Below are 18588 nucleotides of genomic sequence, written 5' to 3'. Positions count from 1 at the left end.
CTTTCTTTTTCTTTCTTCTTTCTTTCTTTCTTTCTTTCTTTCTTTCTTTCTTTCTTTCTTTCTTTCTTTCTTGTTTTTTGAGACAGGGTCTTTCTATGTAGTCCAGGCTGGCCTCAAATTCATAGCAACCCTCCTGCCTCAGCCTCCCAAATGCAGATGTTACCTGGGTTATAGCATTGGTACATCTTCAGTGTCACCAGCATCAAGTTCATTCCAATGGACCAGCCCTCCTTCCCACAGTAGCGATGGACAGGGATTTTCTTTGGTCCATGTCTTTGCACTTGAGATTGTTAGAGCTGCTGTTTTTGACAGTCTTATGATATCTTGTTATAGTTTCAGTATGCATTTCTCCTAATGTCAGTGAAGCAAACCATTTTTTCTTCTTAAGTATCAGCTTTCTTTTCTGCAAACTCCTTTTGTTAAGTCCTTGGCCCATTTTTTGGACAGACTGTCTTTTGATTGTTTTCCTGTGGTTATTAGCGTATGTTGGGAGCTAAATCCTTGTCTGTTGTATACGTGTTCTGTCTCCTCCCAATCTAGTTTTTCACTTTTTTTTTTTTCACTTTATTTTGTCTTGTGGTTGATGCAGAAAGTGTTTTTGTTGTTGTTGTTGTTTTTATTTTTCCTTTTTTCTTTTTTTTTTTGAGGCAAGGTTTCATTATGCAGCTCAGGCTGGCCTTGAACTCACTTTGTAGCCCACAGTGATCCTCCTGCCTCAGCTTCCTGAGTGGTTGGATTACAGGCCTGCACCACCACACCTGGCCTCTTTTGTTTTTCAAGACAAGGTCTCCCTATGTTGCTCAGGCTGGCCTCAATTATATGATTCTCCTGCTTCAACCTCCCAAGTGCTGGGATTACAGGTGTGGGACACCATGCCCATGTTTAGAAAGTTTTTTTCTTTAGAAAGTTTTTAAAAATGTAAAAATTGTATGATTTTTCAGTCCTTTAATTTATTTTTTGTTCTGTTGGTTTTTTTTGAGACAAGATCTCACTATGTAGTCTAAACTGGCCTTGAACTCATAGCAATCATCCTGCCTTGGCCTCCCGAGTGCTGTGATTACAGGCACGTACCGCCACACCTGGCTTGTGTGGTATTTTTTTCATTCAGTCTATTTATTTATTTATTTATTGGGGTTTTTTTCTCATTTTTTTTTTTTTTTTCCGGTACTGGGAATTGAACTCACGACCTCGCGCTTGCCAGGCAGGCACTGTGCCGCTGAGCTAAATCCCCTGAGAATTGAACTTAGGATCTTGAGCTTACCAGGCAGGTGCTGTGCTTCTGAGCTAAATCCCCAGCCCCCTATTTATTGTTTTTTTTTGAAACGGGATCTCACTGTGTTGTTTAGACTGGCCTTGAATTTACTATGTAGCCCAGGCTGCCCTTGAACACACGGCAATCTTACTGCATTGGCCTCCCAAGTGCTGGGATTACAGGATGTGTGTCACCATGTCCACCTTCAGTCCTTTAACTTACTTTTATTTTTTATTTTTTTTTCAGTCCTTTAATTTAAACTTACGGTTTTGATATCTTTTTTTTTTTTTTTTTGGTTTTTCTCCGGTACCGGGAACTGAACTCACGACCTCGTGCTTGCCAGGCAGGTGCTTTGCCACTGAGCTAAATCCCCAGCCCCTTTGATATCCTATTTAAGAGATCTTGGGCTGGAGACACAGGTTGGTAGTAGATTGCTTGATTAGCAAGTGCAAGGCCTTCAGCTCCATTTGTAGCAACACGCACACACACACACACACACATTCTCACAATCTCACACACACATTCTCACACACACATTCTCACACACACACATCTTCACGCAATTCTCATACACACATTCTCACACCCACTCTCACACACACAATCACACACAGTTCTTGCACACATTCTCACACACGTTTTCACACACACATTCGCACAATTCTCACACATATTCTCACACACAGTCACACAAACATACATTCTCACACAATGCTCACACACATTCTCACACAATGCTCACACACATTCTCACATACATATTCTCACACACCTTCTCACACACATTTTCACACACACAAACACACAAAGAAAGGAATAAAAAGAAAGCAATCTTTGCTGCCTGGGTTTATAAAGATTTAACCCTAAAAGGCGTGCTGCGGATTTGCTCATCAAGCGCAGGCTTCTGAGTTGCGATGTCCGCGTGCGGCGTACCTGCGCAGTCCAGTTTTGTCTCCTGCACGGAGAGCGGAGGGTTCCCAGCCGTTCACTCACCCTCGCAGCTCCGCCCATGGGAGTCGCTCTTCCGGGTCCTCTTGTTGTTTGCCATGGCCAGTGCCTGATGGGTTCGTCCACATTTTTTCTGTCTTTCCCAACTTTTCTTCTCAAATGTATCTCTTTTTTTCTCATTTTCTTCTCAGGTTGCTGGGAAGTGAACCCTGGGACTTGCGCATGCTATGCGCAAGCTCTACTCTCGGCTTAAATTTATTATTTTTCAAATCCTGGATCCCAAGAAAAGTCAGCTGAGGAAATGGGGGAAAAGGATTAAAATCTTCCTATGTGAATCAAAGTCTGTTTTATTTTAATTAATTTATAGACAGGGTCATCTGTTTGCATGGGTGACTGGGCACGTGGGCAGGGCCACAGTCCCATGCTGCCACAGCAATGGGGGCGGAAGGGGCCCCTGGTCCGATCAGGAGGTCTCCCCGGCTCTCCCCTGAGATGTCAGCTTCACCTTCCGGCTCTGCATGTCGAGTTTCCTTCCTTTGGCCTCAACCTCACCATTTCCTTTAAACAAGCAACATTTCTACACTGATTATTGAACTTGATTTTGTAGCTGGGCATGGTAGTGTCTGCTGTAATCCCAGTATTCGGGAGGCTGAGGCAGGAGGATTGCTGTGAGTTTGAGCCTAGCCTGGGCTATGCAGTGAGACCCTGTCTATAAGTGCTTGTTTCATTATACATCACTCTTCTCTGGAGAGTGAATCTTTCATTCTGCCCTTCCACCGTTAACATTCCTAGTCCATCTTCCCACCTGGGACGGCAGCCGTGGGCTTCCTGTAGCACCTGTGGCATCTGAGGTGACTCCTGAACTTTGATCTGATTTCCTGGGGTCGTCTTGGGGGAGCTCGCTGCATGCGGGGATTTCTGTAAGGCTCCCAAGAGCCACTTGGCGTCACCGTTACTGGGGCCCAGGGCTGTCACCTGCCGGGAGCCAAGGCCCCTCCCCTGGCATAGGAACGCCAGACCCACGTGCAGCACACATGCGGACCTCAAGCCCACTCAGAGCGCACGAACGGGGTTGGTGTTTCCAAGGGGCCCTGTTTAGCTCTGTTTAGGGATTTCTGGCCCAGCGCTGCTAAACCACGTCCTATCATCTCCCTGTGCAGGGCGTGGCTCTTCCTAGCTCACCCTGTAAAAGAGATCAGCCCTCAGCAGCCCAGCACTGCACAGAAGCGGAGTTTTGTTTTTTTTTTTTTTTTTTTTTGAGACAGGGTCTCGCTATGCAGTTCAGGCTGGTCTTGAATTCACTGTGTAGCCCAGGCTGGTCTTGAACTTACCTCCATCCTCCTGCCTCAGCCTCCCGGGAGCTGGGATTATAGGTGTGTGCTGCCACGCCTGGCAGACGTGGAGTTTCCAGTCTCCCCTCTGCCAGCCAAACAGCTGACTTCCTGTCTCCCTGACCAGACACCAAAACCAAGGCCCCTGGGCTCCTGGCTCTGACGACCCTTCTGCTCCTCCCTGGCTTCTGTCCCCGGGCGGCTGTGGGGACCTGGTCGGTGATCACCACGCTGTTTCTGAGCCGGCCAGACCCCTTTCTCTTCTGCTAACTGAGCCAGGCGCTCCCTACTTCTTTATTTGGCTCTGTTTTGCCCAGCATTTTTATGTTATCGGCGGGAGGGGTTTCCCACACGATCCCAGTCAAAGATCTCATCAGAACGGAGCTCCTCTGATCGTTAAAGCTGGTTTCATTTGCTTTGGTTTTATTTCCTACTTGCAATTAAAAAAAGAAACACACCCAGAGTGATACGGTTGTCATAGCATCGTGGGTAAATCAGACCCCGCTGTCCCCAAAGCCACTCCAGAGGTTCCTCCAGGTCGTCTGACCCTGGGCCACCTGCGCTCTGCAGAGGTGGCCTGCTCCAGCCCTGGGCTCGGGCCGTGACCGGGCCTCTCCGTCCATTTTTCTTTGTGCAGAGACAGTGACATCCATAATCCTGATTTGTGTGCCTGCTGCTAGACAGCCAGCCGGCGAGCAGCCGCGTGTTCATAACCCAGTTCTTTTCCTGCCAAAGGAGAACACGAGAGTGGAGTAAATGTCACCGACACCGCTGCAAATCTTTAGTCCCGCGCACACTCATCCTGGGCTCCAGCAGGGCCCAGGCATGGCTCTGTGGCCCCGTGCCTGCCCTGCTACCAAGCTGACAAGTGGCATCAGTTGGTCCTGCCTGCCCCGTCAAAAACCTCGCCAGGAGTTTTCTTCCCGGGTTGTCCTAAAGTTACTTATGGGTACCAGGTGCACGGCTCTGAAAGTCCACTCAAAATAGCGAGTTGTGTACTTTATGCAGGTGTTTGCTTTTGACATGCGTAAGAGTTATATAGAAAGTGCTGGATGGGCACCACAGCCCTGAACTGGTCTTCCCTGTGACCTTAACTTTCTTTTTTATCTTTTTTTTTTTTTTTTTTTTTTTTTTTTTTTTTTTTTTTTTTTTTTTTTTTTTTTTTTTTTTTTTTTTTTTTTTTTGAGACACGGTCTCACTATGTAGTTCAGGATGGCCTTGTAGTTTTAGAGATCCTCCTGCCTCAGCCTCCCGGGTGCTGGGGTTACAGGTGGCAGCCACTACACCCCCCAGCAAGACCTTAACTTTCAGCCACATCAAATTTCCCACTGTCTCCTCTCAGCACCACCCTATTTCCTGGCTCTGTGACTTTACACCAACTGTGGCTCCTCCCTGGGATGTCCCTCCGGCCACCTCCTCCAGGCTACCTGGTTGTCCTTCAAGGCTGAGCTCTGCCTTCCATCTTACCAGCAAGTCTCCGTGCCCACCCAGGAGTCCCCTCCACCGCTGCTCTGTCCCATTGTACAGATGCATCCTTCCTGACTTTGTCTCCCGGAGGGGGCCTTCATCACCTCCCTGCCCTCAGGACTGGAATGGGCGCCTGGCACGGGATGACGCTCGGCCCCTGTGCCTTCTCGGGCCACCATGAATGTTCAGCGCTGGCCTGGCGTGCGTGGGTGCAGCAGCGAGGGGGGTGCCCAGGCCTGAGGAGCACGGGGGAAGCGGGGTCACAGCCCTCCCTCGCCCTCGCTTGAGCTTTCTCTTAACCTCTGATTTAGCCACGAGCGACTGAGCCAGAACCACTTGCTGACTTGCCAGAAGGCTTCTTTGCCGAGGTGCCTTCCCCTGGGGGAGGGGGACGAGGGGCTGAGCGTGTAACAGAGCGGAAGCGGGGGAGGCCAATCAACACTCAGCCGAGAGGGAAGGATCTCCGCTAGCGGCAATAAAAACAGACAGCTCCACCAGGAAGTGTGGGGAGGGAGGCAGCCTGGTCTCCGCGGAGTGACAGCCAGGGCCCAGGGCCAGGGCACGGTGGGAGCTGGGGCCCCCACGCTGGGCAGCGAAGCCCGTGCCAGCCCGACTGCTCCTCTCTGATCGCCCTGGCTGCGGACTGGCGCCGCTCGGGTCTTCTGCCTGGAACATCGCGCTCCGAGGGGCTCCCCGCACTCCTTTCCTCTGACCAATCACGGAAGGGGGCCGCGTGGTGCCTATTTATGGCAGCAGCGAGGTTTGGGGACAGAAAAGCAGCACAGTTCCAGGGCTGATGAGATTGCTGAGCCCGGGGAGCTGGGCCTGCTGCAAGGGAGCGAGCAGGCGCCGGCAGGGCAAGGCAAGGACACAGGCTCCCGGGCACTGAGGCCAGGGCCCTCCTCCCGGCCGGGTAGGGGCGGGTGACATAAATCGCCCAGATCTCACTGCCACTGCTGCCTGGAGCTCCAGAGCAGCCCTGAGAGAGAGGAAGAGGGAAGGAAGGGGAGAGAAACAGCCTCATTCAGCCTTTAGAAAGTCAGCTGTTACCTGGGGCTGCCGCACAGGAAGGCCCTGGGTTCAAATCATCAGCACCAGCAGGAAACGAAAATAAAATCTGTGTGTGTGTGTGTGTGTGTGTGCACGTACACACAGAAGCAGAGGTGGTTGTAAGTGCATTGCTAAGAAGATGCCAGCCAAGCACCGAGAGGCTCCGGAGCAGAGCAGCTCGCTGGTTTTCCTTGGGAACACAGTGAGAGGCTCTGCTGGGTGGGTTTGATCCAGGTCCCTGCGAGTTCCCAGTAAGGAAAAACAAAGAGGAGTCTCCAGCATCTCCCCGACATCCGTGTGCCTAGGAAATGAGCATCTCCCAAGGGTGTGTGCAGAGCCCCCAGCCCCAGAGCCCCGGATCAGCAGACACAGAGGGGCTGGGAGCCCGTCCAGGCCCAGCACCATCGCCTCCAGGGTGTGGTTTCATCAATCTCTCCCAAGTGCTTTGGAAATCAGATTTTTAAATCAGACCTCATGTCCAAAATGATCTATTTTTAAAAAATATTTGTAGTAGAGTAGACATAAAAAGGCAGTAAATGCCAGGTGTGGTGGCGCACGCTCAGAACTGTAATCCCAGAACTCAAGAGGCTGAGGCAGGAGGATCACAGTGAGTTCAAGGCCAGCCTGGGCTATATGGTGAAACACTGTCTCAAAAAAACAGAAAGCAAGAAACAAAAACAAAAACAAAAAGGCGGTAAGCTAAAGGCCTTTTAACACTCCAGAACTGATTCCGGATAAAATCACCAAGAAGTTCTGATATGTTCCTGGGTATCTCGTGGTTATTAGAAGGCATCATTCAAGACACCCTGACAGTTTTAGGAGTTAACAGCAAGGAAATGCTAAGTATGATAACAAATCCCTAAATAGCAGTGACTTAACCCGAAAACATCTGTGTCTCAGTCCCATAATCTAATGTGAGTGGCTAGGGCTTCCCTCCATACGGTGATCAGGGACTCAGAAATTTTGCAAGGGACCCAGACCCCTGTCTGTTTTGTGGGGTGACCCCTCCCCACCCCCTTGTGCCTGCTCCACCAGTAGGAAGGGAGCGAGAGAAGACAGCTACCTCCTGATTGCACTGGCCAGGAGCAAGGCTGACTCACAATTCAAAATCAGTCCAGCTGGTGCCGGGGATGTCCCTCAGTCAGAGCCATTGTCTGGCGTGTGTGAGGCCTGGGGCTCCACCCCAGAGCCTACAAAAACAAACAAAATTCCCCAAATTAGTCATGTAATCTACCACATCAACAGGTTACGAAGAAAACTCCTGTGATCATAGCAATTGATGCAGAAAAGGCATTTGACCAAATCCAACACCTCCTTGTCATTTTTAAAAAAGAACTCTCAGCAAACTGGAAATTGAGGCGAGAACTTGATACAACCTGACACAAAGCACTATTTGAGACAATCTACAACTAATAACCCCACAAATTTTGCTCTGTTGTATTTTTCTTTTTGGTCAGTTCAAAGCTTTCTAATTTAGCCTTTGATTTCCTTTTTGACCTATGTGTTATTTATTTATTTATTTATTTATTTATTTATTTATTTTTAGTACCAGGAATCAAATTTAGGACCTCGCACTTGCCAGGCAGGCACTGTCCCACTGAGCTACATTCCATATATGTTATTTAGAATTGTGTTATTTGGGCATTTTCAGAGATCTTTGGGTTATTAGCGTCTTCCTTTTTTTTTTGGTCTTTTTGAGACAGGGTCTCCCTGTGCAGTTCAGGCTGGCCTTGAGCTCACTCTGTAGCCCAGGTTGGCCTCAAACTCACAATCATCCTCCTGCCTCAGCCTCCTGAGTGCTGGGATTACAGGCATGTGCCACCATCCCCTGTGGTTATTAACTTCTAATTCAATTCCATTATTGTAAGAGAACAGCCTCGAAGGACATGAATCCTTTCAAATGTGATGGCTACAAACAATTGTCTACCTTGAGAAATGTTCTGAGTGAACTTGACAAGAGGGGTGTGGATTCTGCGACTGCTGGGGAAAATGTTTATGAATGTTCACTGGGTCAGGCGGGTTGATAATGCTCAAATCTTTTATATACGTACTGGTTTTCTATTTACTTGTTCTATCGATTATTGAAAGCAGGATACTAAAATCTTCAACTGTGATCGTCAATTTAGCAATTTCTCTGCCATTCTATAATTTTTTCACTTCAAGAATTTTGGAGGTCGGTTAGTAGATGTGTAAACAGGATGAAGTGACTCTTTTTGCCATTATTATTTATCTGTGCTAATATTTTTTGCTCTAAAATCTACATGGTCTTCTGCTACTAAACCATTTCAACTTTTTAGATTAGTGATAACATGTCATATCTTTTCCCACCTTTTAATCTATTTTCCCTTACTTTTAATCTATTTGTGTCTTTATATTATATTTAAAGTGTGTCTTACAGATGACATACTAGATCTTGTTTTAAAATCCAATCTCTGCCTTTCAGTTTGGATATTTAGACCATTTATATTTAATGTGACTATTGATATGGTTCAGTTTAAATCCATTTAATTAGTTGTTATCTATTTGTCCTAACTATTCTTATTTGTCCTAACTATTTCCCTTGTCCTCTTTTTCTGTCTTCTTTTGGTGCATTTTAAATGATCCTGTTGTCTCTCATCTGTTGGCTTACTAGCTGCTAGTTAAACTCTTTCACTATTTTAATGGTTGTTTTAAGGTGTATAGTACAAATTCAATTAATCACAGTCTATGTTTAAGTGCTGCTATATTATTTCATTTAAAGTATAAGGACCTTACAATGGAGTGTTTCAATTTCTTCCCTCCTATCTATTAAATAACATGAATCCCCAGGATTATCCACAATTTCAATCCAGCACAACAAAGTTCACTCTGGCTTCTCTTTTTCCATATTTGTATCTCCTGTCTTTAACTCTCATTATTTCAACCCTTCTTTTTAAAATTTTTATTTATTTATATTTATATTTTTTGTATTTCAACACTTCTGTGAGGCCCTTCTCAGTCCACTTGAGTATGGGGCCTGACCCCACCCCACCACCTACCTTGTTCAGATCTGTCTAGTGGCTTTTAGATGAAGAGAGGAAAGAAAGTCAGTGAATAGTTTATAAGGTAGGATAATATGTTAGCCATCTTTCCATCACTATGACAAAATGCCTGAGGTTAAAAAAAAAATTCTTGGAAGGAAAGGTTGATTCAGGTTCATGGTTTCGGAGGTGTCAGTCCATGGTCTCTTGACTGTGTGGCTCTGGACCTGTGGTGAAGTTGAGCACACAGAGGAAGAGATTGCTTACCTCAGGACAGCTAAGAGGCAGAGAGAGAGGTAGGAAGGGGCCCAGGTCCCACTGTTCCCTTGAGGTCACATCCCCAGTGACCTATTTTCCACTTCTTAAAAACTCCATCATCTCCAATAACACCACAGGCTGGGGACCACGCCTGTAACACATGGTCTTTGAGGGAGGCGTGCAAGCTGTGTGGAGTGTGCTTCAACAGTCTGTCAGAGCATCCTGCTTTCTCGCGTAGTGAGATGCTCCAGGCTCCTTTGTCCTGCTTTCATGTACAAACCCTGGAATGCTCCCCCCACAAGGTGCCCTAACTCCTTTTAGTGGAAAATGGTGTTTAGAGACCACAGTCCATAAACTAAGTTCTCCACCGCTGGTAGGTTATTAGTTTCTAGACATTTCTGGTGGATAAAGCTGAAAAATACTTTTCCTTTTAAAGAGAAAATGCATAATGAGTTCATGCTTCTAATTCCAGTTTAAATTTAGGATGACAGGGCTTACACATAACTTCTTTGATTTTTCTATTTCTCTTTTCTATTGCGCTGAGAGAAAAGGACCCTAACACAATTACTTATTTGCATTACCCATACCTAATGATGATCAATAGATTACATAATATGCATACTACTGTGTACAGTATAGTCTATTTAGACTGTGCCATAAGCTTCCCAGAGGAGGCAGTGGGGACTCCGGGTTGGAGCCGCCAGTGTGGATTGGAACTTCTGGAATGAGCTCACAGCCTTCGGTCTCAGGGAATACAATGGGCTTGGGCTTTTCCGCCATGCTTGGAGAGCTTGACTTTGGCAGAACATAGATGGACTGAATGGATCACGCGCAGTGACGTGCCCTGAGTCCTAGCTCACTTTGTAGCCCAGGCTGCCCTCAAACTTGCAGCAATCTGCCTGCCTCAGCCTCCTGAGTGCTGGGGTTACAGGCATGTGCCACCACACTCGGCCTTAGTGTATTCTTTTTGTTTCTTTCTATTTTGTATAGTTAGAACAGTGATGTCCTTTTGGGGAAGTGGTGCTCACACATAGAACATAGCACCATCATTTTCAACCCCTGGAGGCCTCTCTGCCTTCTCCACTCCCCTCGCTAAGAATCTGTTTTCTAGTTTCCTGTCATCTCTCCTTTATTTTATTCATTAATTACTTGTATTTTAGGTTTCTCACATAAGAGAAAACATGCAATATTTAACTTTTAAAGTCTGGCTTGCTGGGGATATAGCTCAGCGGCACAAGCACCTGCCTGGCAAGTGCAAGGTCCTGAGTTCGATTCCTGGTACCAAAAAAAAAAAAAAAAAGAGCTGGAATTCTGGCTTAATTCACTTAGCACGATGGTCTCAGGTTACAACCATGTTTCTGCAGATGTCATGGCTTCCTTCTTTATGGCTGTATAAAATTCCATCGTGTGTATACACCATATTTTTTTATCCATTCATCTGTTGATGGGTATTTAGGCTGTTGCCAGAGATAAGGAGAGGGTTGTTATTTCCTGAACACACATTTGGGGACAGAATTCACTCCGTGACATGCATGAAGACTCTCAGAGAGGCCAGGGCCAGCTGCTGGTGTGGCTATACTGCATGTCACACAGGACTGTCCCTTGCTGGCCCCCAGCTCCTCTGTCCCAGGCTAGGGGAGCTGAGCTGGGGACCACGACACACACCTGCTTCCTTCTCTCAGCCGTGTCCTGGGGGAAGCAAGCTGGCCACGGGTTAGGGGTTAAGGTTAGGCGGCTCTGCCAGGCTTGGGTGTGGCTGGGGCTGGGTCCCCGGGTTCCCCCACCCAGTAGCCCAAAGCCCAGGTAGCCAGTGGGACTCAGGCTCCCCAGGAGGAACCCTGCACTTTCTCTGTCTTCAGAGTCCAAGGTGCTGACAGTTCTGGGAGTCTGCAGGCTGGGCGCCCCTGGAGGAGGATCGGGGGCAGTGCTTCTCTTTTCTCTGCGGACGTGTGGATTACCGCACTTCTCAGGCCGCCGCCACCCTCCCGCCCTTCTCGCCCGTTCCCTTCTCCTCCTTACCCCGGGGGTTTCCGGGCACCCACCTTGAGCTCCAGGGCAGTGTCCACCGCCAGCCCCACACCCCTGCCACCAGGTCCGGGGCAGGGAGCACCCCTGACCCTCTTGTTGTCATCACTGTCGCCCAGCAGTGGCTCAGGTCCAGCTCAGACCCCTCCCCGCAGGGGCCCAGGGGAGAAAATGGTTGCAAACTGCTTTTTAAATCTGAGATTTGCCACCACATGAGAACGCTTATCACTAACGATGCCTGCAGAGCGCTGGATCCATCCGTACTGTGTCCTGTCAGGAAGGTGAGGAGGGGTGCGGCCGGAATGCCAGGGCAGAGGGGCGTCCCGGGAGCTGGTCAGGGCTGGCAGAGCACGTGCACCCACCCTGCACCGGGTTCTCGGCTGCACCGGGAAGGGGCCAGGGATGCCCCTCACCGTGCCTGCATTTTCAGAAAATGGATGAAAGCAGGGAGAGGCAATGGGGGTTGGAGGCAAAGTGTGGGCTGGAGTTCTCCGAGCAGGAAGAGCGGGTGAAAGGGCCCCACGGTCACCCCTTCCTCAGGCTCCGGGGGGAGCGCTGTGCTGGCCAGTGAGGCCCAGGACCTGGGGAGACAGGGGTCAGAGACAGGCTCGGGTCAGGGCTGTGGCGAGCCCTGGCCCCCACATGCTGCTAAGCCACGGCCGGGTTTCAAGTAGACTCAGAAGAAATATCCGCCCCTCTCCGCGCCTGGGGATACAGGAGCTCTGGGGCCGCCCCAGCAGACCCCTAAGTGACAGGGTCACCCAGCTACAGCGTCTTACCTTCACGAGGCACTTTCTCTTTGCAGACAGGGTCTTGCTGTGTAGCCCGGGCCGGCCTCACGCTCACGGCACGCAGCCCCAGCTGGGCTCACAGGGCATGTGGGGGGGACCCGAACTATTCTCACCCTGCGCATGAGGAAGGCGGTGGCCGGAGGACCTGCACATTTGCCCAAGGTCCCACAGTCAGGGAGAAGCTTGACCCCAAGGCCACCCCCACCCGGAAGGACCGGTGGGTCAGGGCCACCGCAGTGAGACAGGAAACTGGCAGGCGGCTGGCGGCTGCATCCCCACTGGGGCAGCCAAGGAGGGGTCCCCAGGCACCCGCTACCTCCGTGTGTCCCTAAATCAGCGCCACTCAGCAAAACAAACTCCGTCCAGCCCCCTTCTCTGCTCCTCCCCTCCCCCATGTTTTCCATGCTAGGGATCACATCCGGGCCTTGAGCAGTCCAGGTGAGCGCTTGCCACTGAGCTACACCCGGCCCGGTATGGTAGTTTTTTTTTTTTTTTTTTTTTTTTTTTTCAAAGAGGGCTGGCTAAGTTGTCCTGGCTGGCTTTGGACTTACAGTCTGCCTGCCTCAGCCTCCCAAATGACTGGGACTATAGGCGTGTACCGCCGAACTTGTTTTTTCTTCCGGTACCGGGGATCGAACTCTTGACCTTGCGCTTGCCGGGTAGGCGCTGTGCCGGGCAGGTGTTGTGCCGCTGAGCTAACTCCCCAGCCAGCACCGCGGAACTTGGCGAAAAGCTTCTGTGTTCTGTAGTAACTGAAAGATGTTTATGTGGTCTCATGCTTCTGTAAAGTTTGCAAACATGAGTTTTTGTTTTAAACCTCAGTTGGTTAAGCCTCTTTTTAAATCCGATTTCTCCTCCTTTTTGCCTCCTGTCCAACGGACTGGTGCTGCACCGGCCACGCATATTTTGGGGAAAGTGATTTGGGAACACATTTCGCCTGCGATGCTGGGGTACTTGCAGCAGCATGTGTGTGGCTCAAAGTTACAGCCACACGGCTGCTGAGGGCACATGTGGCCTCCGGGACGCTCCCGCCCATGAACGGAACAAACCCAGGGAACACAACAGAAGAGCGAGTCGCCGTGAACTTCCTGCCATCAACGCGTATAACAAAACTCACTGCGGGCTGCTTGAGGCCAACACCAAGGCCGCCCAGGACGGCAAGTGGGAGAGGTCTGCCCGGGGGTGGTTAGGACGGTGATGGCAAGCCTTTTAGAGGTGGAGTGCCCAAACCGCAGCCTCAAAACCTGTGGAGGACCACGTGGGCCACTCTCCTTGAAGGAGGAGCAATTGCCTCCATTTTGGCTGAACCTGGCCCTATTTCCATGTACTGGCATGTACAGAGCTGGCTGGGACTTCTCCTTACCCCTTCAGTTGGCTTTAAGCCGTGCACATCGGGCCAGCTGGTGCTGATGGTAATCTTTGGAGATGGCAGGTGTGTTTCCCCGCACCCCGCACCCACCCCCTTGTGTGAGCCCGGATGAGGCGGGATGAAGAACCAGTGCTCCACGCTGTTGGGATAGAAGCTTGACTTCCTGGGGCTTGAAAGATCACACATCAGAGCTGAAGCACGACCCCAAAACATTAGATACTACCTCAAGTGTGTTATGCAGACTGCTTTTTCTGCACATCCTTCTCCCTGCATATTGCAGAGGTGATTTCAGGCCTCCTGCCTAGCCCGGCTCAGGGCACTCGCCTGCTTCCTGCGGTTCTCACAGTCACTCATCCTCCAGCCACTCCCTTCTTCAAGAACGAGTAAAACCCAGGTTCGGTTCGGCCCTGGGTCAAGGTCTTCGTTCTGGTTAGCCATCATCTGGTTGGACGTAGGACCCCTCAGCTCCCCACAACTACAAATATGACTTAGTGTCTTTATTCTCACCATGGGCTGCACTGAAAGTGGTAGATTGGAATTAACTCCTTAGAATTCCAGTAACTTTCCTTTTTTTTTTTTTTTTTTTGGTCTTTTTGAGACAGGGTCTTGCTGTGCAGTTCAGGCTGGCCTTGAGTGCACTTTGTAACCCAGGTTGGCCTCAAACTTGCAACAATCCTCCTGCCTCAGCCTCCCAAGTACTGGGATTATAGGCGTGCGCCACCACGTCCGGCTCTCCAGTAACTTTCCCATGGGATTACAGATATAAACTTCCTGGGCCGGGAAGGGCTTTCTATAAAAACCCACTTATCTATTGCAAAGTGCCAGCACTGCAATGAAACCTGAATACAGAGGGTTTTTTTTTTTTTTTTTGTCTTTTTTGAGACAGGGTCTCGATCTGCAGTTCAGGCTGGCCTTGAGCTCACTTTGTAGCCCAGGCTGGTCTCAAACTCACAACAATCCTCCTGCCTCAGCCTCCCGAGTGCTGGGATTACAGGCGTGCACCACCATGCCCGGCTAATACAGAGGGTTTTGTTTAGGGAAAACAACTATTATCCGGTGATCAACGCTGGGGTGTCTTGGCTGTGTGTGCCCACTGCGGCATGCATGCCACAGGTTCGCCAACATTGGGCTAACATTAGTCCCTGCATGCACAGGAAACCCTGCCCTGCCTGTGCCCTGACCTCTCCCAGCTCCTGTTCAAAGAAATTCAATTAAACTTTTTCACTGTCTTCATAGAATATGGCATTACGGAATCCCTGCTGTACAAAATGGTGATCGGCACGTATAAAAACAGGGAATGCACTACAGAGTTCATACAAAATATCCTGTTGCTTTTCTGAGTTGCTTGATGTTTATAGTCTTGCTGAGTCTTTTATGAATTTGTGTGATTTTTTTTCTGGTTAGAATGGAATGGCAGCCGGGTGTGGTGGCTCACACCTGTAATCCCAGCACTTGGGAGACTGAGGCAGGAGGACTGCCGTGAGCTTGAGGCCAGCCTGAGCTACAAAGTGAGCTCAGGCCAGCCTGAACTGCATAATGAGACCTGTCTCAAATAGACAAAAAAAAAAGAATGGAACTGCAAGTTAATACTATCAAGCCTGGTTTTGGTTTTGCAACTGTGTTTTGTTTTGGTTTTTAACGAATGGCTCCACAAAACTGCATAGGAAGCTGAATGTGGTGGTGCACATCTGCAATCCCAGCACCGCGGGAGGCTGAGACAGGAGGATCGCAAGTGTGAGTCCAGTCTGGGCTGCTTAGTGATTTAGTGAGACTGTGTTGCCAAAGAAAAAATAAAAAAGGGCTGGGGATGAAGCTCAATGCAAAGGCCCTGGGTTCAATCCCCAGCAACTCTCTCTTTCTCTAACACACACAGACCCTGCAAGCTTGAGACCCTGTAAGCTTAGCTCGGTCCTGCTGACCACTCCCTTGGTGCTGAGAACAGGTTGTTCGTGGAGAAAAGCGGGCTGGGGCCCAGCACCACCTGGACCCCAATCCCAGTGCGGCTGCACCCTCACTCCAGGCCCCGGGTGACTCGCGTCTCTCAGTCTGGGGCTTTCCCTGTAAAGCAGGGACCTTCGTGTCCCTCCCGGGGCTCTGCATGTACAGTGCCTGGAGGCCCGAGCCCTCCACAGACGCCACCCCTCGCCCTTGTGTCCATCTGGGCCTGGTGTGTGCCCCACACTGTGTTTGGGGCACCCCTCCTCCGTCCCGGGGTGCAGGGAGCTGGCTCAGGCCCGGCCCCCACCTGCAGGTCCTGCAAGAGCAAAGCCTTCCTGCCTTTCTCTCAGTGCAAATGAGAGTGACACTCTCAGGCGGTCACCCAGAGAGGTGGCTTGAGGGCGGGGGCTTCCCTGGCGCCCCACCTCTAAGGGCATCACAAAGTCGCCCGTGCCGTCTGGGGAGCCCACATTGGCCGGCACCATGCGCTGCCACCGAAGGCCACCCGGGTCCCCCGCTGGGGAGAGAAAGGACACACAGAGGTCTCTTCCTGCTGGGGCCCCACACCCCAAGCTCGGGGGAAACAGGGGACCCAGGAGGACAGAGCGCCCCCTTCCCCACCTGCTCCCCTCCCCGTGGAGGCCCAGACCCTGCAGGGAAAGGGTGAGAAGGACACAGCGTCTTCTTTCTCCTGGGGTTCTCAGCAGTGCTGAGCCGGGGGGCCTGCCATGGGGCACCCTCAACCCCGGTGGAATTGAACCCAGGAGAGCTGGGCAGCCGAGGCCACCTTCCCTCCACCTGCCACTGGGCTGCCAGCTCTTTCCTGGCAGAGCCAAACTCACTCCCCTACCCATCTATCCATCCACCTGTCCGTCCATCCGCCCATCCGGTCACGTGCGTGCTTGTTCATCCAGTCAGGACAGCTCAGCTGGAGGCACTGTCCCCAGCGGAGGGGGTCTGCGGCGAGGGGCTGCAGGTAGTGGGGCTACAGGGAGCCCCCACAGACCAGGGAGCACAGACAGCCCAGAGCCTGTCCCGGGCTTTCAAGCCGGCAGCCCCAGATCTGGATTCTGATTCCAGCCTCGCCCTCCCTTGCTGTGTGGCCTGAGGAAAGTGACTTCGCTCTTCTGAGCCTCAGTGCACAAGGTGAACACCGCGGTGCCCGCTTCACGGGCGGCCTCCAGGGTGGGCCAAGGCCCTTCTGTCCTTGTGCACCTCTTCCCGTCTTGCTCTTACCTTAGACAGTGGCCGGCCCAGCAGTGGTGGCCCAGGCCTAGGTAAGGAGGGGTCCTGGCCACGCCAAGGCTGGCTGCGGTAGGCAAGGGCCTGAGTGGTTCCACCTCCCGAGGACGCTGACAGCGAGGCCAGGAGAAGCCAGAGAGCACAGGGCAGGGACGCCACAGGGAGGAGCAGGGACACCGAGGCAGGCACCAGCCGGGCAGGGCGAGCCTAAGAAAATGCCCTGAAGCTTCCCTCTTGCTGGCAGGAGGCCCGGGGTGAGGTTTTAGGGAGCCGGGGCTGCTGGTCCCCAAAAGACCCGCTACCTGCTCAGTGGTTCAAGGATGGGGTGCAGAGGGCTTTCCCGCCCACTGTGGGCAGGGGTCTCGCAGGAGCTGGGTCACAGCCAGGAGCCACCGACCTCCGCTCCGGGCAGCTCGGAGGTGAACAGAGAACAGCAGAAATCCAGTCTGCCTGTCGTTCCTCCCTCCCTCCCTTCTTTCCTTCCTTCTTTTTTTTTTTTCTCTTTTTTCCCCCCTCTCATTCCTGGAGATTGAACCCAGCGTCTTTGTGCTGAGCCACATCTCCAGCTCTTTTTTACATTTTTTATTTTGAGCTCAGTTGTCCCAGGTGGGCCTAAACTTGCGACCCTCCTTCCTCAGCCTCACAAAGTACTGGGATTACAGGGCTGCAACACTAATTTTTGAGCAGAAGCCCTGAGCGGTTTACTCATCTGTAGTGGGTGCTGGTGCTCATTGGCAAGCTCCAGAGAGAGGGGGTCCTTCAGCCCGGCTCCCCTGGTGCCCTCCGGCCTTGATCTCTCAGCCTGGCCTGGACTCCTTAGCCGCTGCCGGCTCCTCCCAGAGCTGCAGGAGCCCGTGAGGGTGACCGCCATGACCCCGCTGCTCTTCCCTGGGTTCCAGTGGGGCTGTGACAGGGGGGCGGGGTCAGCTCTGGCCCCTCCGGTGGGCACCCAGGACAGGCCGGCCCGGAGCAGTGCCCAGGGCCCAGGAGTCTGTTGCGGGAATGAATGAACAACTCCAGTCCACGCTGCGTCACCAGAGGGGACTTTGGGTCCCCGCAAGAAGCAAAGGTGTCGGCTTCACCGCCTCTGCAGGGAAGGCCTGCTGACACGGCCCAGGTCTGCACAGTGTGGCTCGCGACCCCAACGGCGGCATGGGGGAGGGGAGGGCAGAAGTGGGCGGGGCTTTCGGGGGTCAGTCCTCAGAGAACGCCCTGCTGCTGCCCAGCACCCCGTCTAGAATCCCAGTGGGGCTGCTCCAAGAACAGCTGCCCCAGCAAGGGGGGCAGGGCCTGGAGACCCCCTTTCCTGCCCTTTACCCCATGCCACCCTCCAAGTCCCCACGCCCCTCCCAAACCTGCCACTGCCAGAGCCCCTCATCCCAAACCAGGGAACCCCAAACCACAGAGCCCCAAACCACGGAGCCCCAGGTCTGTGGCTGCCTCTTTTGTCTCCCTAGATCTGCTCTGTTCCGGATGATCCCCACACTACCCCCCCCATCTACACGGGGGCCGAGGACTACAGCTGGCACCCCTGTGACAACTAAGGAGGCTGAGGCAGGGGATCGCTCCCCGAGTTCGGGGCTACCCTCGGCTATATAGGGAGCTCAAGGCCGGTGTGGTCTATGTAGTGAGACCCTGTTTCAAAAAGACAAAAACAAAGACTGCTCAGTGCAAGGGCCCTAGGTTCAAGCTCCGGTCCAGACAGAAGAGAAGACAGGGGCTGCCGATCCAGGCAGAACGCGGAACTGTCTTTTCTGTCAGCACCTTCTTGCCAAGTGATTTTTCTCATTGTCGAGTCCTTGCTTCTTGGCCAAACCCTTATACAGTGGGATTTCACTCCATGTCATTGGTGAGGATGCGACACCCCCGCCCCGGTGCAAAGGGCGGGGGTGGCTCTGGATTGCGCTTCCCAGGACGC

The 18588-nt window shown here is 51.7% G+C and overlaps 1 long non-coding RNA gene across 1 annotated transcript; it reads right to left on the bottom strand.

The window, feature by feature from the left end:
- Positions 1-3934: 3934 nt before the first annotated feature.
- On the bottom strand, positions 3935-12597 carry LOC102011190. Its single transcript, XR_260120.2, has 4 exons — positions 12110-12597; positions 11348-11911; positions 7112-7238; positions 3935-4257 (listed from the first exon to the last, which is right to left on the bottom strand). It is a non-coding gene; the product is annotated as an uncharacterized LOC102011190 (long non-coding RNA).
- Positions 12598-18588: the final 5991 nt, after the last annotated feature.

This window comes from Chinchilla lanigera, unplaced genomic scaffold, assembly GCF_000276665.1.
Source record: "Chinchilla lanigera isolate Chin_1 unplaced genomic scaffold, ChiLan1.0 scaffold00012, whole genome shotgun sequence".
In the NCBI taxonomy this organism is placed as follows: domain Eukaryota; kingdom Metazoa; phylum Chordata; class Mammalia; order Rodentia; family Chinchillidae; genus Chinchilla; species Chinchilla lanigera.
The sequence above is the reverse complement of the archived record's forward strand: the minus strand, read 5'-3'. Positions and strand labels throughout refer to the sequence as shown.